The sequence below is a fragment of the Podarcis filfolensis genome, assembly GCF_964270895.1.
Source record: "Podarcis filfolensis genome assembly, chromosome: 3".
In the NCBI taxonomy this organism is placed as follows: Eukaryota; Metazoa; Chordata; class Lepidosauria; order Squamata; family Lacertidae; genus Podarcis; species Podarcis filfolensis.
The window spans coordinates 41,937,832-41,952,787 of NC_139606.1; the positions used below are offsets into that span (position 1 = coordinate 41,937,832).

At 41.5% G+C, this 14,956-nt stretch overlaps 1 long non-coding RNA gene across 5 annotated transcripts in view; it reads left to right on the forward strand.

Moving 5' to 3' along the window:
• Positions 1-518: 518 nt before the first annotated feature.
• The window catches only part of LOC310760174, a 69,522-nt gene continuing 55,084 nt past the window's right edge, over positions 519-14,956 (forward strand). For 3 of the 5 annotated variants that reach the window (XR_014546819.1, XR_014546820.1, XR_014546821.1), the window contains exons 1-4: positions 519-715; positions 1,092-1,272; positions 1,914-2,025; positions 4,087-4,234. This is a non-coding gene — a long non-coding RNA (uncharacterized lncRNA). Of the gene's footprint in view, positions 716-1,091; positions 1,273-1,913; positions 2,026-4,086; positions 4,235-7,765; positions 8,695-11,696; positions 11,850-14,956 lie in introns of those variants that run through there. The other 2 variants (XR_014546822.1, XR_014546823.1) reach the window with 2 other exon arrangements.

Below are 14,956 nucleotides of genomic sequence, written 5' to 3' on the forward strand. Positions count from 1 at the left end.
AGATTTGCCCATCCCAACTGAAGAGCAGGGCCTGTAAAATGTCTTCAGTGCTAGCAGTCTTGAAGATGAGGATTTTGCACCGCTTTAGTGGTGCTACAGATGAGACTTGGAATGACATCTATTCACCACAGCGTAGTGGGAGTGCTTTGGTTTGATCACCCATTCTTTCATCTCATATCAAACGCTTTGGAAGGCTGTGAATCTGTGTTCAAGCCACTTTCACAGCACTATGGAACTTCCTACAATGTTGTGAACTGACAGGACAGCGGGGAGGGAGAAGAGTATCCCATCGAGGGGTGTAGCTATGACTGGAACACACCAGTGCAGACTAATGATGGAGAAAGGGGCTGGGGGCTGGGGGCTTAGGAGGTACTCATAGGATGGCAAGGGGGCAGTGGTCAGTTCACAGGAGCCAGAGGAAGGGGACACTTTAAGAAAAACACTGGGGCCTAATTTGATTAGTAGAATGCCTGGCATCTGGTGGGCTGTGCTGTGCTCTGGAATTGGCCCCTCCCTCCGGGTGTTCAGTTCAGTTCGAGAGACCAACTGCCGTACTCGCCTCACGATGTTGTTTTAGTTTCTCTCAGACAGTGTGTTATGGTGTTACAGTTTTCTTTATTATTAAAGAAAGCTTTGTTTGACATATACGTGAGCCGCTTATGTTGCTGAAAGAAAAGAAACTCTGCTGAAGAAGGGTGGAATATCCTCAAGTTGGGTGAGTTAAGGGATATTCACAGTCTGACAGGAGGATTGATTTTTTAAAATCACCCCCACATCACCAGAGCCAGAGGGGCCCCCGTCTCTGTGAACACAGCCGGCTCTGAGGTGTCAGGAACAGCAAGAGACTGAAGCAAGCAAGGGAACACAGCCCAGCTCACTGACCAGGTGGGACTCATTAGCTCTGGGAGGAGGGCTGCGGCCCCTCAGCTGGATTAGGCTCAGGGCAGGGGAGGGTCACATGCCTCGTCAAGCCCAGATGCTTCATTCAAGATCCAAGGGATGCAGGCAGAGGCTCTCAGTTTGCTCAGCTTTCCCTGTTGATGGACCCTGGCTTGGGTGTTTCAGGAGCTCTAAGGGACTTTGCTTTTCAGGACTGGTTTCCAGGTTCCCTGCTCCTGGCTTGGCTGCAGCAGTGGTAGCCTGGCCTGACTGCTGAATTTTGGACTTGGCTCACTGTATCGAACCTGGACCGTTTTTCTCAACCTGTTGGATTGCCAGACTGCTCGCTAGCATCCACCCTTGGAACTGTACACCAGCAGGACTTGCCGTCAGGTACGCCGCGGTTCAAGACATTCAGCTCCTGTTGTTAATCAGAAGCTATGTTTTTTTTCTGTTTTAAACATCCACACATCCCTTTAAGTGCAGGAGAAGATATCCCCCCTGGGCCCACCACCCTATACATGTGTCAGTGTGACCAAAGAAGGAGTTCAAAGTTAAAATTTTGGAGGAATTATGCCCATATGCATGCCAATTCATGGAAAATATTGTGGAGGGGTGATGGTAAATTCACTTCAAAGTTTAAATATGCTTGGATAGTATTTTAAATTGCTGGGAGCTTCAATAGCAGTTTTAATCCCTCTTATTGTGTGGTCATTAACCAGTATAAAATGGTATAGAAGTGTCTTTCTGTCCTTCATTCACCCCCCCCCCCAATATTTTTTTTTCACTTACTTACACAAGAAGCACCTTTCTGCCCTTCATAAATGGCCACTAAGAGCTGGAAAGAGGTGCTTTAAATGGCACAGTTGAAGCCAGTCTAAAATGTTGACTTGTGTCCATTTAAGCAGTAAAAGAGTCCTCCCCTTCATTGAAAACAATAGTTACTAAATGAAATAATTTGCTTTTAGAACATTGAATGATACATTTCTCCTTAAGTTCTTTTTAACTTTCTGCTATTTGTATTGTTTCTAAAGAGCGCCTATTGTTCTACTTGCTGTGAATATTTTTTGTTTCCAATATCCTTGAGTGGAGAGAATATGTTACAGCAGCTCAATGGTACAACAGTTCGTGATTTATCTATCAAAGGTATTTATAAGAGCAGCAGCAACCACAATGTTTAAGCTTTGCCTCTACTTGCTATCTAGATACAAACAGATAAATCTTTTGCTGGTAGCAAATTTAATATTCAACCCCTGATGTTCTAGGGGCCTGGAATTCATGCAGCTATTTAAAAGTGAAATTGATTGTAAAATGATTTAGGGCAAAACTTGGAAATTTCTGTAAGATTAGAAAGAATTGGTGTGATAATTATTGATGGGCAGTTTTTTCTGGGCCCAATTTAGAAGTGGTCACCTAAAACAAGGCTGCAGAAGCTATGGTAGATTACAATTAATATCATCTTTGACCATTGACCATGCTGTTGGATCTGATGGGAACTGGACACAAACAACAGCTGGAGGATTGCTAGTTCCCCAATTATGGCCTAAAACAAGCCCAGTTCATGCTGCAACCAAATGACCTCATTTTAAATAAACCCCTGATGTTGCCCTTTCTTCTCCTAACATTCTCCTCATTAAGCTCTTTTGTGTCCATCCACATTTGTGTCCATGCGCACACTTTTTGGACCTTTAAAAATGGGGGTTTGCTTGACTTTTAGGAGACATCTGAAGGCAGCCTGAAGGCACTTTAGGGAAGTTTCTAAGGACTGGTGTTTTTATTAGGTTTTTAGATATGTTGTAAGCCACCCAGAGTGGCTGGGGAAACCCAACCAGATGGGCGGGGTATAAATCATCATCATCATCATCATCATCCGTTTGGTTTCACAGTATAATACTTCCCAGAATCTATGAGTACCAGGGACAGGAAGTGTGCATTGTTGCATGACAGAGCATATGCTCTGTATTTAGATGGTCACATGCTTATTTGATTCAGCACGTAATTAATTAATGAAACTCACTTGCAGAAGATGGATTGAGGGGCACTAGCTTTAGATAGGTCTAAAAGAGGACTGGACAAACATTGTCCTTATCAGTGGCTACTAGTCATGATTGTTTTATACAGCCTTGTGACTCAGAGACAGTATGCTGCTGAGCACCAGCTGCTGAGGAGCAATAATGAGAAAGGGCGATTGTTCTCTAGTCCGGGCTGTGAGCTTTCCATACATATCTGGCTTGTCATGTGGGGTAACAGGATGCTGGACAAACTGGAGCATTGGTCTGACCCAACACCAGCAGAAGTTTTTATTTTTGCCAAATTTAATACAAATCCCCTATACACCAAGCTGGGTGGTGGTAGAATAAGTGAAGGTGCCCCTCTGCCCAACTCTCCTGGCTAAGTCAGCCTTCTGTTGGCAATCCTCAATCGGTGCCAACCTTCTCCTTTTGCCGGTCAAATGTGAATAGGCAGGAGGGCCTCTGGCAGGATCCCCACCAGTGGAAGGCCCTGAAACAGGGCATTCTGAGGGTGGGAAGGGGTTGAAACAGCCCAAGATCTGTTGGATTCCAAGCTAGTTTCACTGGCATCGTAAGATAGCACGGAGCCCCATCCAGGCTTGATTGCTGTGCCATGCATGGCAGGGCTGTGGATGCAGTAGTTGCTCTGCTGCTCTGTAACAGCCTTAGTAAAGCAGCCTAATTCATTAAATTCATAACTAACTTCTCAGCAATTTCATACGTCCGTTAAACAAAGCAAATGTAGCACTTCACGAGAAGTTTCCAAGAAGTCAATAGCAAGTGGGGGGGGGGGGGATCTGTTGCTAGACTACAGCTTCCACCACCCCTGACCATTGACCTAGTTTGTTGGGGCTGGTGGGAGTTGTAGTCCAACAACAGATGAGCACCCTCAGGTTTCCCACAGGGAGCAATGTTGTGCAACCAAACCAAATTCAAAAAGCCTGTGCCTAAATACCAAGCACATAACTCCACCCTTGCAAAAGTTGAACTATAATTGGCAAGCTCTGACAGTGCAATTTTTAAATGCATGCACACATAGAGAGAGAACTGTGGAAAAGTTGGAGAGAATTATATTACTAGAGGAAATAAGTTGTGAGAACAAATTGGAGCACTATCTTAGGAACGGTGGATTTAATGGAAGTGTAGGAAACCATAAATAGCAAAGATAGCTATAAAGTTCTCTCTTCGTTTCCAGCAAAGAAAAATTAAATAAGAAGAGTGAATAACTTGCCTGTCAAACTTTTAAGGTGTTGGCCTTGGGGTTATTCCAGAAGGAGCCGGAGGCAAGCCTCCAGGAGATGCTGCGAAAGTAGGGCAGCTGCAAAAAATCATGGACAAATGAGGTGTGTGTATGTACATTTACATTATGCTCTTCTGTTGGCCTTCCCCTTGTATGTTTTTTCCATTTTTAAATCAATCAAAAGCTCGCCTCCTCCCATCACAACGGCAAGTAAAAGCTATAGAGAACACTTCTGTGAAAACCGTTGCTTTGTCATTATAATGCTACATTTAGCAATTTAAGCCCAGGTCCCCTGTTGCGATTTAATTTTTGAATGAAGCTATGTATGATTCCCAATCATGGTTTTCTGAATGAGCAGAAGGCACCATTTCCTGTAGAAACTGAGCAATGATCGTGAGCCTCATTACAACAGGCAAGATCTAGTCAAAAGTTAAGTGTTTGTTGTCCCACTGCTTTCAGCAGAGGAGACAGAGGGGTTCAACAACCAATTTCCTGCATACTACATGAGTGGAGCAGACTGCTTTGTCATAGGAACAGCTGCCCAGCTAAGTTTTCTCCATGCTGGGGTGCCATTGAGGCGGAGCTTTTGGAGCATTGCAGCAGGGCTATCCCACTGAATCAGGAGCTGGAATCCTTTCTGAGCCCAAGTAGGGAAGCAGTCTACCCCCACCACAAGGGGCTGCATGTCAGCAGTAGGCTCCGTTCCAGCTATGCAAAGCCAGAGGTTTCTATGGCCTCCCATCTTTCCACCCACTTAAGCAAGAAGCGATATCAAAGTCTGAGGAAGAATTCTAGCCAGCCAAAAGCACGTGAGGGCGTAGAGTACAGCTGGTGAGGGGTATGACATGGAGAGAGTCTGGTGTGGGGGGTGCCAACTTGAATAAAATACTGAGGCAGCTGATAAACCCCAACACACACAACTGATCACAAGACACAGCACACTCACATCATTGGAATGGCAATGCCCATCAACTTGGGGGGTGGTCCCCCCAAACATTTTTTGGCAGGGACCTTGGCCCCTAGGAGTTGGCTCCTATGGTCTGGTGGGTTGCACTTGATACGTGGGCTGGAGGTTCCCAACCCTGTCATAAAACCCAAGGGTTATAACTAACTTAAGTTGTATTCCGAGTTGACCTATTGACTCATAATCACAATCTTCTTCTAGTCAGATAGCTGCCTGTGGAAATGTTACTCTAGTCCATCTTCATTCATTTTAACATGCTCTTTTCATATCTAATGAAGTGAAATGTAGGTCACTTGGCTTTTGTAAATAAAAGATGCAGCCAGGATTGTTATCTATACACAGCATTTCCTACAAAGTGAGGCAAGTTCTTAAGAGTAGATGTTGCTCTCAGATGTAGTTATTATAGTTACAGAGCTTGGTAAACCTTTCTCATCTCTTCTTATTACTAGTGTATAAAGATAACATCATTTTGCTCAGCTAAGCAGCTTGAATACAACTCAGAGGATGGTGAGATATGATGGTAAGATATCAGATAGGATGGTGATATACAACCATGAAGAAGTATGTGGGAGAGAATAGCTGCTTTTTTTGTTCTCATTATATTATAACAAGAAACGTACCTAGTTGTACTTCACAGAGATAAGGAGATAGTTGCTGGAGAAAGGATTTCTGCAGTTCCAGAGCAGGGCTGTACTTGCAAAATGCATTGCTGTCCCAGAAGCTTTGAACCTAACATGATACCCTCTGGATGTTGTGGATTATTCCCATTATCCCTGATTATTGGCCATGCTGCCTGGGCATGATGGGAATTCTATAGGCATTCAAAGTCTGGAATAAGGAGTGGGGAATTTGGATTTTTAAAAGAGTGCAGAAATGTAGTTTGCTATTGTAGATTTTCTTGAATTGAACAGCTATGAAGAATTAGCAAAATATGCACCTCCCTCTCTGGTTTGTATACAAGTGTAAACATAAATGTCCATTACCATTTTATCTTTTTACAGTACATTTATGGCCTGTTTCCATTCTCAGAAAATCATATGCATTCCCTTTGGTTTTAGAAGCATTACCCTAATTATCACAGCTTTCTAAATACTTAGCATAATGGCTTATAGTGATATATACTTTTTTTAAAGTACAGCACAGTGCCTGTTTAACATATAATTCTAAGAAATAATTCTAGTATGATGCTGCTAATTAAAACTCAGCATCACATACACACTCTGATTATTTTAGTCCTCACTCCAATGTGTGGATTTACTACTTACAATGCAGCTATAATCAACAGAAATGGATGTGTTTACTTACAGGAATGCACATCATTAATAACCCCAAGTAATGTCTTTAGTGTACTTTCACCATTAACTACTGCCATCTGTTGAAAAACAAGGATTCTGTGATTCTCAGTAATCCATTCTAATTTTCTGACTCTTCCAACTTCATCCAGTTTTCCATAAATTTTAAGCGAGAGGTGTGTAACCCTCATTTTTAAAGTGATGCGCTTGATTTTTCCAGTTTATTTGTTATACGAATGCATTTATATAGCACCCTCTCACAAAATCTCAGGGCAGCGGGCAGTGCACATCAGTGTAAAAAGGTTTTTTAAAAACCCAATTAAAAGCAGTACAGAACAGTACAGAATTAGGTGAACTATATAACCCAACCACATTACAATTCTCAGATGACATCCGAATGTATATGATGTGCCGCTTCTTTGTACTGGTTTTCAGATGAACTCCTCCCCTATATTTTGATCATTTTAAGTCTTTTCATGACCTCACTGTAAAGGAAAGAAAATGCAGGGGTTGATCTAGCCAAAAGATAAGGACTTTAATGTGCCATGTATGTCAGTGGAAAGTTAAGACTGTTGATCTGCCACTTAGACTTTGCATCCTAATTATGCAGACGTCTAGAGACCTGGGCAGGTACAAGCAAAGCGGACTGGAAGGCGGGTCCAAACTGTCATACTGTCCTTCTACATATTTTAATGATACCTTTGAAGTGGGGTTGGAGACAGGCACAGACGCAAAAAAAAGAGAAAAAGTTCAGCTGTGGCAATTGCCTAATTAGCCGCTGGGCAGATGTTGACAGGAAATATAGATTGGGAACTTTGTATTTTGTGATTATGAGCAGGAGGTGAGGCTGATGAACGGTAAGTAACTGAACTTGATAGGGCCCTTAATGCTTTCTGCTTCAAAAATGTCCAAAGAGATTTTCAAATGGCTTTTGTATTTATTAAGGGTTTCCAGATAATTATTAAGGGACACAAAGGTCAGGATGTTCCAGCTGCCTAACAAAATAATGTAAATGAAAGAGAGGGCCCTGAAATGTAAAATAAAATATTATTGCTAATGCTAATGCTAATAGTACTGCTGCTAAGAATAATCATTAATGAAATAACATCAGTTGCCTACAAGTAGGGTACAAGTAGACCAGGCTGAGAAAGGTACACCTACAGTAGTTACTTTAACTGGAAAATAAAAGCAGAGTACATCTGTAATGATATTAGGAATTTTATAAGGGGTAGGTAGATACGGCTAATGAGTCCAGCTTAATGTGGCATTTGAAATAGTTGTGCTTCGTCAATGTGCCCTAGAGGTTTCTGGTCCTGCCTCATCAACCATTATTATAAGGACTCTACAAAAAACAAGTTTTTTCTTTCTCTCTCCTCAGGGTGGTATGTATGTATCCACAACATTAAGCTCTTGTTTTGGACTTTGTGGAAGGGCTTAAAAACAAGCCACAACTGCTACTGAATGCTATTTCAGGAATAATAAAATTTGTATGCATATTACAATGAATATAAAGAGTTTGTTGGATATTGACAATCCCATGTAAAAGCTGATAATCCCAGCGGAATGTTCTGAATGCCCAAATATAGCTCCTCACTTTTTGAACATCTACCAGTGAGCAAGGTTACAATCATCATTCAGTAGTGTATCTCTGAGCTGTTGGACATTCAATTCATTTGTCTGGTGTTGACTATCGCATGTGAGTGCTGGCAACACTCATCAGGTTTTAGATGTTTACTGCAGTAAAGACATATAGTGTACTTACACTGAATTGAAGGGCATTCCTAGTTCTTGTGTTGGAATTCCACCCTGGATCTGAATAGTGGCAGATAAGATCTGAGGTCAGTGGTATGCAATTGTATAACATTTTCTTCACCAAAGAGGAATTATTTAGGACTGCAGTCCTATTTCTATTCACCTGAGAGTAAGCCTCATTAAATTCAATAGGACCTACACATCTTAGTAGACATGTAGGTCTACAAGGGTAGGTAGCCTTTTGGAGTTAAGGGTTGCATTCGTTTGAGGGAGTATGATTGGGGTCAAAGGAAAAAGTGAGGGGGTACCCCTTCTTTCTGCTCCCCCATCCATTCTCTTTTTCTTCCCCCATCCCAATCTATTCACACAAGAACACAACACTCTCTCTCCTCTTCATTCATCTAACATCTGTTCATTCTTTCTCAGGAGTTGCACTGAAGGTGGTGGGGGTTGTCTACAAGTGATGCATAGGACTGCACTGTAAATGCTGTTTCATAAGGTGGCCATTTACACATTGCCAAAAAAATATATGAAAATGATCACACACAAAAAAAGACTGACTGAATAAATCTTGCATGTACAGATTTACATAATTTACATAATTTTATAATTACAGTAAGGGACACGGGTAGTGCTGTGGGTTAAACCACAGAGCCTAGGACTTGCCAATCAGAAGGTTGGCGGTGAGCTCCCGTTGCTCGGTCCCTGCTCCTGCCAACCTAGCAGTTCAAAAGCATGTCAAAGTGCAAGTAGATAAATAGGTACCGCTCCGGCGGGAAGGTAAACGGTGTTTCTGTGTGCTGCTCTGGTTCGCCAGAAGCAGCTTAGTCATGCTGGCCACATGAACCGGAAGCTGTACGCCGGCTCCCTCAGCCAATAAAGTAAGATGAGTGCCGCAACCCCAGAGTCGGCCACGACTGGACCTAATGGTCAGGGGTCCCTTTACCTTTATAATTACAGTACTACACTTTAAAAAGAAAATGCAGTACAACTCACATTAGATGGGAAAGCTGTGACTAATTGACTTGTCTACCAAATTGTGATGTGTACACAATATAAATTTAAAGCACATTTTGTCCCTCAAAGAATTCTGGGCATTGAAGTTTCTCAAGGGTTGTTGGCAATTGTAATTCTGTGAGGGCTAAAACACAGTGATCAGAATTATTTGAGGGAAAGAATGTGTTTCAAATGTGCTTTAAAGCTACAGTTGTGTGCACAGCCTCACTCTGCTTTCCAAGAGCTGTTGATGGGCAATTTCAAAGTCCCTGCTCTACCTTCTAATGGCTCCTTACTTTAAAACTCTTCAAATAAAGGAATGTCTTTGGAAAACTAGGGCAGATGGTCACTCTACCTGTACTTGGAATAAATTGCTTCTAATAGAATATATATATTAAGAAAGGATTGCAGCCTCATTATTCAGAGTGGAATATTTATAACCCCTTCATTAGATAATTCACCATGGCCCTATTTTCATGGACAGATTTCACCCTTATTTAGTTGTTGATTGAACATCCTAGCAAACATTTAATCCTTTCCAGTTCAGTATGACAAAAGTCATTTCTTTGAACTGTGCCTCTGAATATATGTTGCCTTTTTTGGATAGGTTTCTCCTGCCCTAGGGAAAACAATAGATCTATAAAGTGAAGCTAAAATTAAACTTTTCTTCCAAACAGACCAGCAAATCTCCAGAAGGCTGTTCATACGGAATGCCCTCCAACCTCTAGAAAGATTGGATATCTCTGTAACTAGAGCACTGCTTTAGCCTCTTTAAAGTTTCAAACAGATATGTGGGTATCATCTGAAATGGAGCCTGGGTACTCTGGTGGCTTTTTGTTTTGTTTTCTGGATGCCTCTTGTTATGTGCAAATAAAGTATCCTGCTCATATTTTAGTTAGGAAGGAATAAAAAACACCATCAGAGGAAGGGGGAAAAGTGAGCACCCAAACAAGGAGCTCACTCCCAACTTGCCCCCATTGCTGAATTCCTGTCATTAATGCATACCTGCTCACCAAGAAATATATTTTTCCATTTTTGTGTCCTCCTTCACCAAAAGTCACAGGATGATTTACAGCATCAAAAAACATAATAGCCGTGCAACATAAAAGATTAGACACGATTAGTTCCATACAAGTCATAATAAAAAAGCAACAGCAGTAAAACAATTCCTAAATTACGTCAGTCACCCAAAGGCCTGCTGGAAGAGGTGCTCCTTTCCTAAAAGAAAATAATGTGCGTCTCATTGGGGGATCATTCCATGTGTCCTGGACTCTGAGAGATTTCTTAGACCCTTTAAAAGTGATCATCTTCAAGTAAAGCTCTGGCAGTCTTCCCTCCAAAAGTCAGCCTAAATGTGCATTGTGTACATGCAAAGAAATGTGAATTTGGGTCATGGACCTATGCAAGCAGCCTGTTAAGGACCTAGTAGCAGCCTTGCTGTGCAAGTGAAATATCCACGGACTATTTTGAAGGACGTTAAATAGCTTTCAGTGTTCTCAGTGAGCACAGGGTGAGCTCACATATTTCTGAACTACTTTCAAATTCCACAGTAAAATTCAAGGCAAAATTGGAGGGAAACCTATGAAAAAAATTATGGAAACATTAGATTTTTACAATTTCATAACAGAGTTTCCACACATCTTTAATCTTAATTAATGCTAGGTAAAAATATTTTAAATTAAATTTAAAAATTTAGACCATCTCAGTAACTTTGTTTGTAATATGGGAGGCAGATTTAAATCAGGAATGCCTTTCAGGCACACCATATTTTCAGGATTAGTGGCTAGTGTGAAATGTCATTGGAATTATAGTGATGACTGTTTTTTGTATGAACCAAGATGAGTTTTAAATGCATGCACATAAGGAATTCTTAGGTTCTTGCAAGCATCTTTTTATTATTATGTGTGAAGAAAACAAATTACCGATGCCCAGAGAAGTGCTTTAATAGCCATCTTTCTGCTCTGAGTGAAAGAAACAGAGGGAGTTTCATTCTTCCTTTGTTCTAAGTTAATATCCGATATTCTTCTCAACCTGAGGTGGGGGACAGGGATGCTAGAACAAATATAAAAGGTTTGTTTCATTTAATGGGCTTAGACGCCTAACGTTAATGATTTCCATGCAACAAATCTCAGTGGATAGCTTTAAGTAATCCCTGGTTTTACAAGACATATCTTGCAATTACCCTGAACCTTTCGTGAGAATCGTAGAAAATTTGAATGCCGCAATGAAGCAGCTAACATCTGTGGTTTCCTATAGAGTTGTGAGGTTAAAATCAATTAGCGGTAACCAGGACTCCTTGCAACGGCCTTTCATGCAGAACAAACGTGCTGGAATTTGAAATGAAAAATGTAATCACTCTGAAAAGCATCCATAATGTGTCCCCCCCCTTCATTTATCTTGACATGCCCCCACATTGCTAACATGATTTTCAATCTGCCAGAGCATCAGCAGCTCTCAGTCAAATATATATTCCGTCTTTTAAACGAATCTCTGTTAACGCACTGTGATCGAGTAATTTTGCTTTTCTGCTTCATGTTTCCCTATGTCTCTGCCTCCAATAGAAACACCTGAGCCTTAAGCGATACAAATCAAAGAACAGTATCAGCTGGTTTTGTGGCAAGAGAGGACTGAGTCTAGAGGCGTTTCCCCCCCCTCCCATATGTATTAAAGTAATAACACATGCCTATAAGCATTTTGTTCAGCTTTTATCTGTTGTTGTTTAGTCGTTAAGTCGTGTCCGACTCTTTGTGACCCCATGGACCAGAGCACACCAGGCACTCTTGTCTTCCACTGCCTCCTGCAGTTTGGTCAAACTCATGTTAGTAGCTTCAGGGAGGAGAAAGGAGAGCTCTCGTCCCAATAATGGAGCCAAACATCCATCATAAATGGGATGGTGACCTTCTCCTCTCATTACAACCAACTTAAAAACAGCTTTATGAGCATTATCTAGGTGATATGACTCACTATCAAATGAGGCTTTGAAAGATACGCAACAAAGAAGCACAAAGAGAACAGGAATCCTTACTGGGGAGAGATAGCCACCCCTTGTACTTTGGGGGAAGACATATAGAAGTGCATAATTTGAGCTGCTGCCACCCGATGGAGAGCTTTTTTTTATCTCCTTTGGGTGCCTAGAGTTGTAAAAGATTAAAGAAGTGACAGGAATTACCGGTAAAAGTGAAGTGAGAAAACAGGGCCTCCTCAATTTCAATGCTATTTTCATGTCTAAAATAAGACACTGGGATAGGGGCAAAATTTCAATGCACAGAGGGTAAAACGAAACCTTCGACTGGGTCCAAGGAACAACCCCAGTTTTAGGACTCACTAGAGTTACCCAAGAGCTAAAAAAACCAGTATATCCTTCTGTCTGCTTATTTTATTTTACATTACATTTTCATTAGGAGTTCTCTCAAGAGTCCATGCAATTTCATGTGCCACCACAGCAGAGTCACTTTGAGACATTTACAGCTTGTGCTTCTTAAGGTCCTTTTTAATGCTGTGGGTGTCCTTGGAATGCAGAAAACTATGCTAGAAAGATCTAGAAAGATGACAAGGCTGCTATAGGCATCACATGATGACTAAGAGGATATCTCACACCCAGTAACTATTAAGCAAGTGTCACTCCAGTTAATCACTTAGAGGACAGAAGTGGACACACCATATTTAGTGTGTCATTTTAAAAGGGGCATTGTCTTTATCAAAGGCATTTATTGCTGCATAGAGGTTACCTACTGTCAAAGATACATATGTTCACTATTTTAAAAAATGCCAAATAACATTAAGCCTGAGAGTCAAATTTACAAAAGGAGAGCAGGCTGAGCTTGTCACTCAAAATTTTGCAAACCCTTTTGAAGTGCACTATCTACAATTTTAGCAGTGATTTGCTTACCTGTATTAATAAGCTGCTTTTCAACTTTACAGTTGCAAAACTGAACAGAGCAGCAGAGCATCACCTGAACAATTAATTGCATGCATAAATGCTGATGATAGCATTAGTACAGAACTAAACTGTCTTTTGAAGTTAGATGCATTAAATTGCTTCTGAAAAACTGGAAACCAGCACATTTTACACACACAAAATGTGGCAGCAGGAGGTGGGTAGGAACAAGGCTTCCTGAAACAAAGACTGGAAAAGCAATTACATCTTACAAATATTTTTATGAAAAGGGAGTTGAAGCAGGCTAGAAACTTTAAACAACAAAACAGCACTGTTGTAATAATGACTGACACCAACAGAGTAAGATTAATAAGGAATTTGTTTTAAAAGAACCTATATGCGACTTCGAAATCAATTAATATCAAATAGTTGAGTATTAGGGACGCGGGTGGCGCTGTGGGTTAAACCACAGAGACTAGGACTTGCCGATCAGAAGGTTGGCGGTTTGAATCCCCGCAACGGGGTGAGCTCCCGTTGCTTGGTCCCTGCTCCTGCCAACCTAGCAGTTTGAAAGCACGTCAAAGTGCAAGTAGATAAATAGGTACTGCTCCAGCGGGAAGGTAAACGGCGTTTCCGTGAGCTGCTCTGGTTCGCCAGAAGCGGCTCAGTCATGCTGGCCACCAGTGGCGTAGCGTGGGTTGTCAGCACCCGGGGCAAGGCAAGTAATTTGCGCCCCCTAACCCGTGGATTTGCGCCCCCTAACCCGTGGATTTGCCCTAACCCCAGATGTTGCGCCCGGTGCGGCCGGCCCCCCCTGCACCCCCCATGCTACGCCACTGCTGGCCACATGACCCGGAAGCTGTACGCCGGCTCCCTCGGCCAATAAAGCAAGATGAGCGCCGCAACCCTAGAGTTGGTCACGACTGGACCTAATGGTCAGGGGTCCCTTTACCTTTACTAGTTGAGCATTTGGCTAAGACTAATCACCCCAGTTTTCAAAAGCTTATATGCAACATTTGAAATCTAGTCTATTGTTTAAAAACCCAGATTGCATGAGAAGCCTAACAAATATGCTGCAGGAGAGCTGCTTTGTTAGCTCTGAATAGCAGAAATAGTTCACCAGCAGTAAAATGAAATATACCATCAGTCACATTCTAGTATACTGTAATGTGGGTGACGACAATCCGAAGTGGAAAGCGCAGTTCTGACATATTGTTTAAATTAAAACAATGAATGCAGGTGGCAGTCCTATAACCACTTACTCAATGGGGTTTCTTTCTATGTTGATATGGATTGCATTGCATTGAAAGTGTATATTTAATAAAAACATATTTCACAAAAAAGTTGAAAATACCAATCTTAAGTACAACACCAAAAAGGGCAATGGACTTGCCAGCATTTCTCATCATAGATATAAAATTAAGATTTCTAATTGTCGGTATCCATTAAAAAGTTTCATTCATTATGAGACGACTTCCACTTTGCATAAAAATTCATGTTCCTTTAAGAAGTTTTGTGCCCTTGGAATGTCCCATTTCTCATGCTTCCTTCAAAGCTACTAACAGGTTTCTGGTAAAGATGATGTGAGACTGAGAGCAGAGCTGACAGTTCTATTAGCTGCAGAAACAGGACAGGTCAATAAAGGGATCTCACACCTAAGGATAATGAGCTCAGCTTCTGAGCAGTGCCCCAATTCTTGTAGGAATAGCTCTGACATGACAGACTAGTTGCAGCTGCAGATAGAAGCATACCCTGACCAATAGTCATTAGAATTCTGAAGTTTAGGCTGAAGTTAGAACCACACGCTGCATGACCGTTAGACTGCATTTGTGTAAAATGTTATTCCTAATGAATGTTTGCCTTCTGAATATTTTTTACAAAGCCAGCCTCCCTTCCATTTCATATTGTCTCTTATTCACCCTCGCTTCATAGTGTGTGTGTTCT